We start from the raw sequence: 14152 nt of genomic DNA, 5'->3' as shown, positions 1-14152 counted from the left end.
TTTGGGAACATGAATAATCAATGAGGAGGTGAGATGCTCTTCAGAAAAATCCCATTTTATGGGAAGCTTGGACGTAGTCACATACTCGTCCACCCAAAAATTTCTTTGTACGCTTTTCACGTTCGTAAAATAGGGTCCAATAAAATGCGTAGTTAAAGGTATCCTCGGAAAATCGGTGTCGATACCATTTTTTTATTACTACCAAGCTTAAAACGATTGTGGGATGCTAGGATTTTAGATTTGAATCAGCATTCCAACATGTAACATTTTAAGAAATTGCTAATCAAAAATGTATTTTATAAACATACACAAGAAATATTAATAAATTAAAAAAGATTTCTGACAATAAAGTGTGATGCTTTTTAATTTGTTAAATTCACTTGTTAATTTATTTTTATTGCATCCATTGCTCTATAATCTGTCTCTGCAGTATAGTCTCATTTAAAAAAAGTATTTGTCATTTCTCGAAATGATATAATGTGTAATAACAATAAAAATTATTATTATTATTATATCTTATATAACCAATGATATAACACAGATAGTATCGGGTGTTTTTTTTTAATTTCACCTCAGGCGTTGAAGAGTCGATTGTGAACGCACTATATAGGTTACCGATCACGGATCAGCTGTTTAAATCTTAGGTTTTACACGAGTGGTGCGTTCACAATCGACTCCTCATCGCCCACTACGAGAACAATAAAAATTAATTTTAAGTTTTCTATAATTTCCCCAAAACTGGTATATCATTCGCTTTGATGTTAAATACATAAATCAGTTACTTTTGATGATCACTTTTTCACATTTTCTTTCGGACATGGTTCTATCTGTGATACATCTGTAACAAGAACCGATTTACAGCAATAAATTAATTTCTATAGCAATTATGTTGTTGTGGATTATTTTTTAATTAAAGTAAAATTAAATTAGCTTTGATAGCTGTGCAACATTTTCATTAAAGTAATACTTCAAAAGAGATGTTTAAATACTTTATATAAATTATTATTGGTACAATGTTTTACTTTAGTTTTTCACTTATAACGGGTGTTCAAATGAAAATTTCATCAAGTTGGATATGACTTTTTGATGAAAGAAGAAGAACGAAAAAAGGATGATGCCTTCTTTGACAGATGTCAGTTGTGTTGCTGCGACTTTCGTCAAATTAAGAGGTTTTGTATTCTATGTTACCAAACATGTAGTCAGAGACATGTCCTGCTCTAATTATAAACCTGGCATAAATTTAGTCAAAAATGTCACTTCTTAACGTGGTCCTAACCTAACTTCTCTCATGGATCCACTTCACAATGTTGTGAAAAATTCAAAGCCTACTTGATGAACTTTTCAATTGAACACTTGATATTAACAAATATTTATGATAAAATATTTTGCTCATACATTTTAATATTATTCCTTTAACTAAATACATTTCAGTAAATTTTAACAGAGTGATGTTACATGTTATCTATGATTGCCAGACTTGATGCAATCACTGCTGATATGAATAGTCTAGTGTTTGCAATATTTAGCAACGAATTATTCATTTCTGTGTGCACTTCTACGTTTTTATACCGAATTATTTCAGACTGTGATGAAAATATCAAACGATTACAAGAATGCTATTGTATTTTATTTACATGCTTGAACTATATGTACACATAATTTGTAAATGATACGAGTGTTCTTACCGTTTGGTTGATAAAAACACGTTGGTATTTGTGAAATATGTGTACAAAAACACACTATTCAAGTAAAATTCGTAGTAAGTAAAACTGTGTACTACAGAAAAAAAAATATCAGTGGCGTGTGTCGCCATATCGGTGACTTTTTGTGGCAGTAAAGAATGTTTTCAGTTAAGATAACTGTAATATTGTTTATAAGTATTTTTGTATTGACATTTCGTGTTGAAATTTATATGGCGATTTTGTTTATTCTTCGCGTTTTATAGTGCTCTTAATTGCATAATAAACCTGTCTAGAATTTTTTATTTTCTAACAAATTATTTAAGATTGTTTTTGGAATGGATCAAGAGATTAAGGAAGATATTGAAACAATGCAGTTAAACCCTTTCAAATCTGGCGATATTTTGTTGAACTTAGTCCAAGTTCGGATCAAACACGAATGCCATCCATTCTCCATTTTACGTAATCCTCGATGTATTTAGGCGCCGGATTGCGCCTTGAAACAATGTCCTTGACTTTTTAATGGTCTGATTTGTTATTGATTTCATTAGTATTTTTAATTCAGAAAGGATGAGCAATTAAAGACTGAAACAAGGATTGTGAAGTTGAAATCCCAAAGAAATACGGTTTTCCAGTCGTTTTCAACGACATCCGTGCTGTCAGTGTCATTTTTAATATGTTGTTAAAGAAGAAGTTGAGGTTATGGTAAAAGAAGATTTATATTGCGTGAAACATCAACAACAAACGAAAACTCAATCTTCAACATGGTGTAAAAATGGTTAAACTAAGTCATTCTCGAAATCTGAATCAGTCTTCATATTTTCTTTGATTATCGGATATGATAGATACTAATTTGAATTTGTTAATTCGCCGCGTCAAGGTAAATTGCCAAATTACTAAACTGAAACAGAAAGTGATGCCAACATACGATCATATTGACAGCACGGATACGGGCCGTATCACGACACCCTTATTAAATTTAGACGTGACTCTCTCTAATTACCATGGTGACGAATTCATCTCTTTCTGGCAGGTTATAATTGCATAAATCTATATCGTTTTTGTTTACTTTAATCACGACTTAACGGCAACTTTAAAAACGGTGTCGTGATACTGCCCAATATCTATATTTGACCGAAATTAAACCAATTTCGTTTAGTGCAAAAATAAAACTCAAAAATATTTTTTTTTCTCCATTTTCTATTTCTTCGATTTTGACGTTTAATCTTCAAAGTGCATGATATTGTTGTTTTAACTTAATTCTTGAGAAAACTTTGAGAAGTTTTCTTCTTATACTTTTCAAGTGAACGATCTGTTCTTCTGCCATTTGTCCAATTGCTGAATTGGAAGAGGTGTCTATGGTGTTCACATCTTGAACCGCAGTTCTTTGGAATCTGAAACAAAATAATATATGTATTAGAAAAAGTGCAAAATTCCAAAGCAGAAAAAATTTTTGTTGACATTTACGGAGAACCGAGTGTGGTAATATGTAAGAATAATATTGAAAACAAATTGTTTTTGGAGCGAAGCTTTGTGGATTTTGTTCTTTTTGGAGACAGCAGAGATGAAAATAAATATTGTGTTTTACAAGTAACAGGTCCAAATCGAATGCGTCAATGCAAGGATAGTATACAAATGCGTATGTATGCGTGTGTGCCCGCGTATGTATACAAACATATTTACGGTTACAGAAGTTTTTTCTTGGAAAACGTCCTGTAGCAGTAACCTTCTAATATGAATGCTTAGACAAACACTTTTAGCGGTTTAGGAGCAGTACAGTGGACAGCCGGTGTTGTGTACTTAGCCACCATCACTGTTTGTTGTCGACATTCCTGAATCTGGCCACTACGTTCATTCTCAAACGTTATCATCAAACAAAAACATCCAGATTTAAGACCTATTTCGACTGGATGAATGAATTACATCATCTAATAAGTCAGCGTGTTTGTTTACGTTTTGGCGACTTATTTTCGTCGGCGTAACCATCCATCACAGACTTTCCTATATACCTGAAAAATCGCTTCCGATAAGTCAGTGGAAGTTGTTTGTGGCGCGCTACATTCATAACAATACTATTGGAAATAATGACTTTTAAAGTTATGTAATAAAACCATTTGTTTCCTAGTCTAGACGTGGCGCTTCTTTCAGCCAAGTCAATGACCACAAGATGCCGGTCACCTGAAAGTCGCAAACACCGGGCCATACTTCAATAAAGTTCGCGGGAGGCGCCACGGCGACGAGCTCGCAATTTCGGTTATACGACTTTTGTTATTTTTGCTCACTTCCAACAACTTTCTTTCTATACCAAGCGTCATACTTATTTTTCTTCCCAGAGGAAAGGATAAATTTGCTCTTTTCAGGAGAATTTTCTTTATTACCCTGTTATTGTAAGCACGATTTACGAAAGCTGTTGTGATGCATTTTGCTGGACTTGCATTGGGGGTGGGGAATGCAGCTTGCAGTTAAACTGCATTTTACTCTAGTGCCATTTTAGTAGCATTATCGTAAATTTCTAACTAAACACACCCACTACAAAGAGATGTCCCTTTACGAGAAACAACACTTAACTTTGAATTCAGTAGGTACTTAATTAAGACAAATGAATTTTGTCTTATTGCGTGATTTTAGCTTAACACAAAATAAATCTGCTTACTACAAAGGCTAAACTTTGGCATCGTGAATAAGAAATATTAATTAACAGTAATTAGTAGTAATTAATTAAATTGTACAAGGTGTCTCAAAATTCGCGAATTTCGAATTGAGAGCGTTGTAGGGGATCACTTCAGTAGTCCAAATATGGAGATGATTGTGGAAAATAATAACGTAAAACAATTTTTTGAAGAATAGCTTTACTCTGGAGTAAAAAAATCTTAAATTTTTGTATTTTTTTTAAATGGAACGGCAACGTAGCTAGAATAGTATTTTGTCACTGTGGATATGAAGGCTGCCATGTATTGAACAAAATTAAAGTGCTTATATCTTCTTCAGGAAGATCGAATTTTTTTTTCTAAGTATTTTTCGAGCTCCACTGGGTCCTTCCCTACCACGCTTTGAATTCGGAATTCGCGAAATTTGAGACACCCTGTATTTTAATCTTGATAAGAAAAAAAACGTAGATTATTTGATAAATTGGTTTATCTGCTATCAATGCAGAATGTAAAACTTTACGACGTTCATTTGAGTGTCATAAAGACGTACTTTGCCGTACTAGTGCCGTCAAGCAAAAAATATGTGTATTTTTAATAAAAGAACACAACATTTAATAGATTTAAAAAAATACATTTTTTCTTGTTTCATCCCAGATACTTATTCTGCACGAGCCGCTACTGGTTTATCTATTGGATCGATTATAATGCGAAGTAAAAAACTACACCTAGAGCAAGGTACACCTGTATTAATTTGTGTTATTGTTACGCCCTCCAAGTGTGGTAAAATATGATTTACGATTTTCCAATAGGATTACTGTACGTTATTATTTGTAATGGCGGAAGTTGCAATTTCGATCTTGTCACGACTGGAAAGCATCAATTTTCTAACGAATGTCATCAATACTGGGGATGTAAAACGAGTGATGATTATATTTTAATGACTCCGGGTATATCGATGTCTGGCTATGGAGCGGCTTTTCCTTGGTGAGGCTTTTTCTCAGGGCCGTCCTACCTCACGAACCTATAATTAAAGCTTTTTAAATCTGCCTGTATGAGTGTATATGAAATCATATCACGTACTAACACAATATCAATCAAGTTAAACGGTGCACCATCTAACATTTGCCGTGTAAAAGGTCGATTGAAATGCATTCGCCATGCCTCGAGAAATAAAATTGAAGCTCATGAATGTCGAGGTATTTCATATAATACAACCAATAAATTAGATTTATCACCTTAATTAAACTTTCCAACCTTGAAGCTTCTTTGGCATAGATATAATTCTCTCCAGTTCTCTAAGCGCACGCTTGAGGAATTCATTAATATTCGGTATTGCCACAGCATCACCACATTATCGTGAAATACACAGAATCTTGTCATTGCCGTCACCCATCTTGTCTCTTATTTCAAAATCTGTCTGGTTCTTTTGTATTTTACTTTGCAAGTTACAACAAGATCATAAGTGTTCATTAGTCTCTTCCATGTTGTTGACAATTTTGGTGAAAAGTGATTTGCTGCAGGCGAGAGCTTTGTGGAAGTCCCTTTGAAATTGTAACCATTTCTGTGGGGTTCAGATTTTTTTTCTTTTAATCCATTTGACGTTAAAACCTGCTCCGGTTCAGCGTGGTGGATGTGAGTGACCGCTCTTCCCAGGTTTATCGTCGCAAGATTAGTATTTGTTTAAGGGTTTAACATCACAGCCGTGTCGGCTCGATTATGCGCATTTCTGAAGCTAAGAACAAGACTTTGCCGACTGAAGATAGTGAGCGCCTTTTGACACCCTCACGTCATGTTTAGTTACATGATAAATGGCGTTCCTCACAGACGATCCTTCGGCCTCGTTTAACGAATATGTAATTAAATTCTGCCAGTCAGTTTTCTCGTCGACGTCCTCTCTAATGTTTCGCGGCAACGTTTGGGGAATTTTGGTCAATTATTGTGATCTGATATAGGAGAAATCGAGCAGTGCCCGAAGAAACGTCACTGTTACCACCTACGCTTGACCCCGGGTCAGGTGACTTACGCCGCAAGTTCGGCGTCAGTTCTTTTGATCAAGTACAATGTTGACCGCCATCCTGAACAGCTCGTAAAAAGGAGCTGTTAAAATTCGATCGACATCGCGGCTACTCATTCTGAATTCTAACTACCTTGCGAAACCTCATTATATAATAAAGCTATGCGCTAGTAGCATTTTTCTAGAGGCGGTGGAACCATTATTTTACTTATTCATATTTAAACGCTTTTGTTTCCTCACGCACGGTAACTCGCCTTTTAATTGTTTAATAATTTCCACGTTTATTGATTATGATTGTAGATATTTATCGGCGTGGAATACCGGGAAAAGTCTGTTTCCGCTGGTTTCGGTTTGTGGGGAATAAAATAAACGAGTGGAAATTAAAAGATGAAAAATACGGAGGCTTAAATTTGATACGGAATTTGAGGACTTAATCGAATTCAGTTGGCTGCGAATGCATCAGAGATGTTAAATTATGCGGATAAACTCTGGTATTAAAATATGCATTTCAGTCAAGCTTTAATATCTTTAATCAACTGAAATCGATCAACTACATTTTTTTTTAAACCAAATCGATGAATGTGACATAAGCTTTGATATAAATTTTTGTAATAATACTCAACTATTAAGTGTATCTACCTGTTCAGGAGAAAATTATTTTTAGGAGAAGAGGTAAAAAAATGAAGAAAACCCTTGAAAAAAGGGATAAGAGTGATGATAAATTGGAAATAACAATTGAGACGATATGATACAGGGCCTGAAGCGGGAGGTACGGGAGGATTTAAGAGTTATCACGAGGAACAGAAACAATATAGGGGAGAAATAAAGGAATTGAAAGTAGAGAATGAAAAAGTAAAGAAAGAAAATAGAGAGATTAAGCAGAAATGCATAGAATAAATGAAAAGGTGGTCATGGATAAAAAAAAAAGACGTAACAGATGAAACGAAAGTTGTGAAATCTAAAAGACGAAAAGATTTATGTAAATGAAAACTGGTCGAGGTAGGAAGGAGAAATACAGAAGACAATAAGAACGGCAGTAAATGAGGAAGAAATGAAGGGAAAGACAGCAAAGATGGGCTACAGATGGGCTGATAATAAGGAATAGAAATGGGACCTCTGTCAAACAGAGCTCAAGCCTCAGAAACAAGAAAAAAAGAACTAAGTAACCAAGGGAAAAGTATAAAAGGGGACAGGGAGACTGACGCGGAACATGGTGAATGGAATGCGGAAACACGAACGAATGGAAATGGCAATGAAGAAATGAAAATGGAATGTTAGAAGTAGGACTTTTAAAGGAAAAGAATCCGAATAAAAAGAAAGTTTTTCCGAAAGTCTCTTCATATTTTTTTATTGGAGCGTGGATTTTTCGCAGACAATTCCCTGTCATTTTTGCTTTCATAATAAGCAATGTCTAAAGCTTCTTTTAACGTAATCATCAGACTAGGATAGAATATGTCCTGAACCGATAGAAAAGTTACGTTTAATTACTTTTTGCTTAAAAACCAACTTTATAAAATCACTTGGAAGAGAAAGGAATAAATAAATCTCTAACATTTTTTTTATAAATTTATTTTTATTTTACATATTATTTTATTGTACATATTTGTATCCTTCATTAACTTCCTCTTGGTGGACTGTCATCAGCATCAAAACAATCGCAAAATTAAAACTATTGTTTGCTTTTTCTTACATTGCATTCAGATCCTCCAAGGCTGTCAAAAAATAATTAGTTTTATCCGTATCAAATTCGATGGTCACTGATAAACTGTGTTGAAGTATCTCCATGAGATGCGTGATGGTGATTAACGAAATTGTCCCATCGCTGGCCAGAACCTGGACTCTCCCTCCAACTTCATCAAATTGCAGAAAACAAATCGTCTCACGTTGACGATCTTTCTTTAACTCTGTTATCAGAGAGATTTTTACACCGTGCTGTTTTTATTCCATCTGCAAACGATAAAGATATACAAAAAAGTTGGTTGTTTTTTTACTTGTTTTTGTAGTGTTTACTGTTTACACAAGAGTAACCTCCGCAATTGGAAACTATGTGTGTATAAATATCACGGTTTCGATGAATTTTAGATAATTATCTAGTGGTATTACGTACCTTACTAAATTGATATAATAATAAATCACAGAAGAAACAAGAATTAAATGAAATAATACCAACTTTAATAATTGTCAACCGAAACTGAAAGCAAAACCATTTTGCGCATATGCAGAAGCACAGCCTACATGGATATTCATATTTTGCAATCCAGACTCTTTTCTTATTTGTTTTAGGAAATGCTCTGATGTTATTAATTTTTTTTTGAGAATTATTACAATATAAAAAATTATTTTTCGTGTTGGTTTCCTGGGATATACATATAACCGGGAAAGTGGTATATAACTAAATATATAAACATTCCCGATTATATACCTAACTTGACATCTGTCGAAGATAACCTCAAAATTTACAATAAATTAATGTTTTTTAAGACTTTGCGTAAACGAACACAATATTCGTGCGCTGTCAATTTTCAGGTATTCGGCCTGCTTTGCAGCACTTGGCTGACGCCTCGTGCTTCAAAATTCGGCCTCATACCTGAAAAGTGCTCTGACAGCGCACTTATATCGAAAATAACTAAAAATAAATTGTGGGATATAAATAGCTCATCAGAAGATTTTGCCTTGACTGAAAAGAACCAGCCATAATAATAACTCTTTCAAAGGAATTATTATTGCTTTCTAGAAATATCAATAATGATGTATAAATCAGACCTCCATGCCATACCCTTTTTTAGTGAAAATTCACTAATTAATTCTTTTTAATTAATTGAAAGGTATAATTAATCAACTTAAGTACATAATATTTTTGGTTTACAATACAAAAATTTCCGATAGGTAATAATGCGGATTCTGGAAAAGTGCTCCGAATGCTTGCAGCGTTTCCACGTTGAATAGCAAGGGAAATCCTCTCGAAAAGGAATTTCTTTGATTTCGAATCGCCTGATTCCGCAATAAGTCTGTTTCCGATGACATTAATTTTAATTTTTAATTTGCTTTCTCTTGTTATCAAGTATCAATTTATGAGTTTGTAATTTATTCCAATTTAACGCAAAAATTTCAAAAGTATCTTTATTGAATGCTTTTTATCAGGTTTGCGTTATTTTTGTTTGTTAAACTGTGACTAAATGCTGTACCTGGGAATTTACCTTTTTCACAATTTTTTCATACTTCCTCAAATAAGGTCAACCAAAATTGTGAGAGTTTATTAACGATGCATTAAGTGAAAATCATCTTTTAACTGTTGTTTTAGTTCAGTTCTTATAAACAAGAAAGTGTTTGGCTTTACCCTAATTTCATAAAAAATGCTTTACTAAATTTTTAATTTGTATTTAATTTCCAGATTCCGCAATATTATCGGAAATTTTTATATTATAAAACAAAAATGTTTATGTAATTATGTTATTTTTTTAATAAGTTAGTTTTTTTATTTGTACTTGTTTGTTTATTTACTGAAATATTCTATACTAAAATTTTTATTTATTAAACGTATAATGGTTCTCATGGTAGAATGATTCTCATGATTATATTGTTGCTTTTATACCACTCAATAAATGGCCAACAGTCGCAGCAGTAGGATAATAAACTACAAAATGATTTCCTGTTTACTTTTTAGTGAGGATTACACTCTAAGTTTCCTGATGCAATATGTGGCTTATTTTATTCGCAGGAATTCTCAAACGGATAGTTTTTTTTTTTTTGGAATTACATATTTATCTAAGAAAATTTTCATTTAAAGCAACTCCACAAAATTGCCGTTAAAATTTAGGTGTAATTATTACCATGTTTATTGTAACTATTAATTTGTTTATTGTGCAGTCTTGCCAGCTTTACTTTGGGAACAAATTTTGAAACACTGGTACCATTTGAAGTTTAATTTTTCTTACTTAGACATAAAATTTATTTAGGAATACATAATTACAATGTTTCTTAGGGTAAATGACTCTATTTTATCGTTTCTTCCTTCATCGCTTCTTACTTTATAATAGCATCTATAGAAAGCAACAAAGAAGTCACATGCTCAATTTTTTGTATTTTCCGAATGACAAGTGTTAGGATTAGATTTGTGTTTATTTAAAGCCTGTCAATTCTATTTAAGCGATTTAGTGATTTTTAATGCGGATATGACGAAGTGTTTGCTTCGGTTTGTTATCCGATATGATGACATTAGTAAAACTGTTAGTTGCAAATTGGTTATTTGAATTCTCGGGAGTATGGATTTACGTTGTTTTCCAATAATCCGCGGCAATAAACGAGTTATTAAGACATCTCCCATTGATTATCTGCAGTTTCGCTAACATATTTAGCGGATCTCATTTCAATATTGGTAATTTCCCACAACAAACAAAGAAATTATTATTGATTCAGCTGATTATCGTCTAGGTGTCATAATTGCTACAAATTTCACGACCACATGAGAACTGTCAAATATTCTACGAATAACAACAAATAAATATTTAAGGAAAACATTATAAGCTCTTTTATATCGTGTTTAAACTTGAAGTAGAAGTGAAAAAAGGAGGAGGAGGTGAAGCGTTTGTGTCAAATCAATATTCAAAAATCTATACACGGTGACTTGCAAATCTCGTATCGAGGCTTTTTCTCCACAAATACAATGCCCGGAGATGACCATCTTTCGGACGCTGAGTGTTCTATGAATTTCTAATTGTCCGTGGTGTGTTTACAAATCATTTATCGAGTAAGACAACCTCATGAGCGTGCATTCGGCGTAATAATTATGAGCGCTGTAAAAACGAACATACGCTCACATAGTTTTGTCCTTTTTCGTTCCATCCACGTGTCGTATAACAACGTACAACAAACCAACACGCGGTTAAGTTTAGATAATGAATTATCCGTGTTAAGAGGGCGGCCCTTGTTGAACTTTCATGGTGAATAAGTTTTCGAGAGAGCGTAATTGCTGGCTAATGCAAACAGGAGATCATGGCGCCCGTCAGACATTTTCCTTATTTGCACTACACAGTTTACAAAAAGAAATCCAGCGCGATCCGTACAAATATCGTTTTCCTTTAGTTTATTGTTTTATGAGGAGATAACAGCTATTTCCAAATATCCGAGGTGCATGCCGGCGTCCTATTGCCAATTAGGTAATTGTAGGTGGATTGCGCTAAAGTGGAATTTTGCTTGGGAATTACCAACGTTGTCAGCAAAATTCCTTTCAGGGTTCATTGTGTTTTGCAGTAATCGTAATTTCTTAGATATCCTTCGTACATTTTATTCACCTTGTTTGATTATTACAATTATCGGTTTTATCAACTCAGACGGGAATCGAGTATTCCAAGAGACACAATCAATTCTCATAAATAAAAGAACCATCTAATTCTTCTGATCAAAGTCAAAGAAAATTTTTTCGGATATTTATTTATCGCACATTAAAAGTATTAACCTGTCTTACTAATTACTATTTATGGTTTTATAATGTGAAATTTTTTATTTCATTATAAAAATATTGTTGAACGGGTAGTGCGATGTTTCTTAAAAGCAATTGACGAAAAATTGCGTTTTATAGTTTCATTGGAAAAATTTGTACTGAAAGTCAGCATTACTATCATCATTTTACAATATCGTTTGCTGTTGTGATAAGGAAAAGTTTATTGGACAGTTTTAGGAATCATTAATTAAGAAAAATCATGTACATAGGATGATTCGGCACTAATAATAATTATTGATCATAATCCAATAATCTTTCCTTTTGGGTCATGAAAAAAATCTCGATGCTGCAAATTACACCTCAGGAAAAATCATGCCCTTCTGTCTCTAGATTTTATACCTGATTAAATAAGTAAATAAATTAATTATCAGTAATAATGTTTTGTAATCTTTTATATGTTTCTTCATCGATATCGTCAAAAATGTCTTTAAAAAACGTTGTTTTGGCATAATGGAAGACCATGGAAATTTTGGATTTAAGTTGTTTGTTGAATTAGGTTATGTTTTTCTAAGTTTGAGGTTATAAATAGCGTCAATGTCTAGTGCACTGTTGTCAGTTTTACTAGTTTGCAATAGAAAAATATTCAGACATCGCGGGAAAGTCAGCAACCTGTTATGTTCATTTTGATAGACCGCATGTCAGGCACTTTAGTCACGGAAATCAAACAGTGTGTCCAACCTTAAAAAAATAAATTAATAAATATTAATAGGGACTATACATATGATTGGCTAAACAATGCGATAGAAGTAACAGCGACCTATTAAACCAATGACCTATATTCCAGACTCTGATCAAAATAGTTTCTTGGTATCATATCAGTATTAAATTTTCATATGAAGTTATCAAGGCTTGGGCATTGTGAACGCACCACGGATTATAGATCACAGGTCAGCTGCTTAAATCTAACCTAACTTTTTGCGTTGTTTGTGTTTTTACTCTGCAGACTGACGAGTGGTGTGTTCACAATCGACTCCTCAACGCCAACTTTAAGGATAAATTTAAAGTAACACCCGATGTTATACATATAATATTTTCTGATGATTGTTATCAGATTTCGTTCTTTCTTAATTCTTCACCCTGTTTCCGATGCTGTCCGGTCTTAAGCTGCAAAATGATAAATTGCAGTCTATCATGTGTTAGATTCGTGCAATATCATCTTTTGTTTTAAATATCTAATCTGTGAAGGTACATGTAATTAATTACAAATAAATCCCTCAAAATCTATTATTCTGTTGTCGTTGAACAGATTTTTTCACTTGAAAATATAACAAGAGCAGATTTTATAAAAATAAAATATTGATTAAAATTAATTTGAAATATGTATTTCTTTCTGAACAGCTGAAATTTAATTCTCAAAATAAGTTTACTAACTTTATAAAATCTCAATCTCAATTTCTTTGAGATTTAACTTATTTTTCTGTTATAAAAATTTGATTAATCACAAAACTCTCTATTTTTTCTTTTGAACTCGTCTCGGGGAGTTGCCGCGCTTGTTATTGATTTAATTACTGTTAACATGCCCGAGATATGATAAGATCAACCAACCAAACGAACTGCTCTTAACAGAATGAAGTACGGGATGTGAATATAAATTTTCATTCCGCAAAGGTAACCTAACTTTTCAGCAGCAGACGAGACTATCGATAGAACTTAATCGATGGTTTAATTAATTAACTTAAAATTATTTTGAGTAACTACCTTATTTCTATTAGCACAAACCTACTTTCTGGTCCGATCCTAATCAAAAATAAATACTTTGCAGCCATTACCAAAGGCTAAGGCTTATAATAAAAAGAGATATAAATTTGGCAATTTCTCCTAGGATTATTTTTTATATAAAATTATAGTTAAATGAAATCCTAACCGCGTTTGTGGGTATCCGATAATCTCGAAGTCTCTCATTATGTTCATCAATTTCCATACATTTACACCTGCTTGACCACGAAATTCCGGCGTTCGGCTCCGAGCTTTTTATTTTTATTCGATCGAAAAAAACGAGTGAAATATTTTAACGCATTCAGTTTCGTTATCTGGAATTTATCTGTGTTAGCGGAATTGTTTAATAATCAATTTAAAATCATTACAAATTCCGCGTTCGCACCAACTTATGGTGCCCATAAAATACACACTCCTTAATTAATGCGATTCATTGCATTGTCTTTCATCGTTGATTGGTTTATGCAGTAACATTCGAAAGAGGAGGAGTTGCTAATCCTTGGCCACACACTAAAGAAAATAAACGGATCTTAAATAATTAATGGCGGCTTCACACTTGTTATCGAGGAAATTACTACTAAAATATTTCAGAGAT

General features: G+C 33.2%; 1 protein-coding gene and 2 long non-coding RNA genes across 3 annotated transcripts in view; 1 reads left to right on the top strand and 2 right to left on the bottom strand.

The window, feature by feature from the left end:
* Positions 1-14152, top strand: part of LOC138134472 (uncharacterized) — a 45216-nt gene that overhangs the window by 6844 nt on the left and 24220 nt on the right. The gene's annotated exons all lie outside the window — the stretch shown is intronic.
* The window catches only part of LOC138134478 (uncharacterized), a 62296-nt gene continuing 51003 nt past the window's right edge, over positions 2860-14152 (bottom strand). The window contains exon 3 of the long non-coding RNA XR_011160736.1: positions 2860-3073. This is a non-coding gene — a long non-coding RNA (uncharacterized lncRNA). The remainder of the gene's footprint in view (positions 3074-14152) is intronic.
* LOC138134480 (uncharacterized) lies at positions 7895-14069 on the bottom strand. The gene is made up of 2 exons (XR_011160738.1): positions 8449-14069; positions 7895-8288 (listed from the first exon to the last, which is right to left on the bottom strand). It is a non-coding gene; the product is annotated as an uncharacterized lncRNA (long non-coding RNA).

This window comes from Tenebrio molitor, chromosome 7, assembly GCF_963966145.1.
Source record: "Tenebrio molitor chromosome 7, icTenMoli1.1, whole genome shotgun sequence".
NCBI lineage: Eukaryota > Metazoa > Arthropoda > Insecta > Coleoptera > Tenebrionidae > Tenebrio > Tenebrio molitor.
The sequence above is the reverse complement of the archived record's forward strand: the minus strand, read 5'-3'. Positions and strand labels throughout refer to the sequence as shown.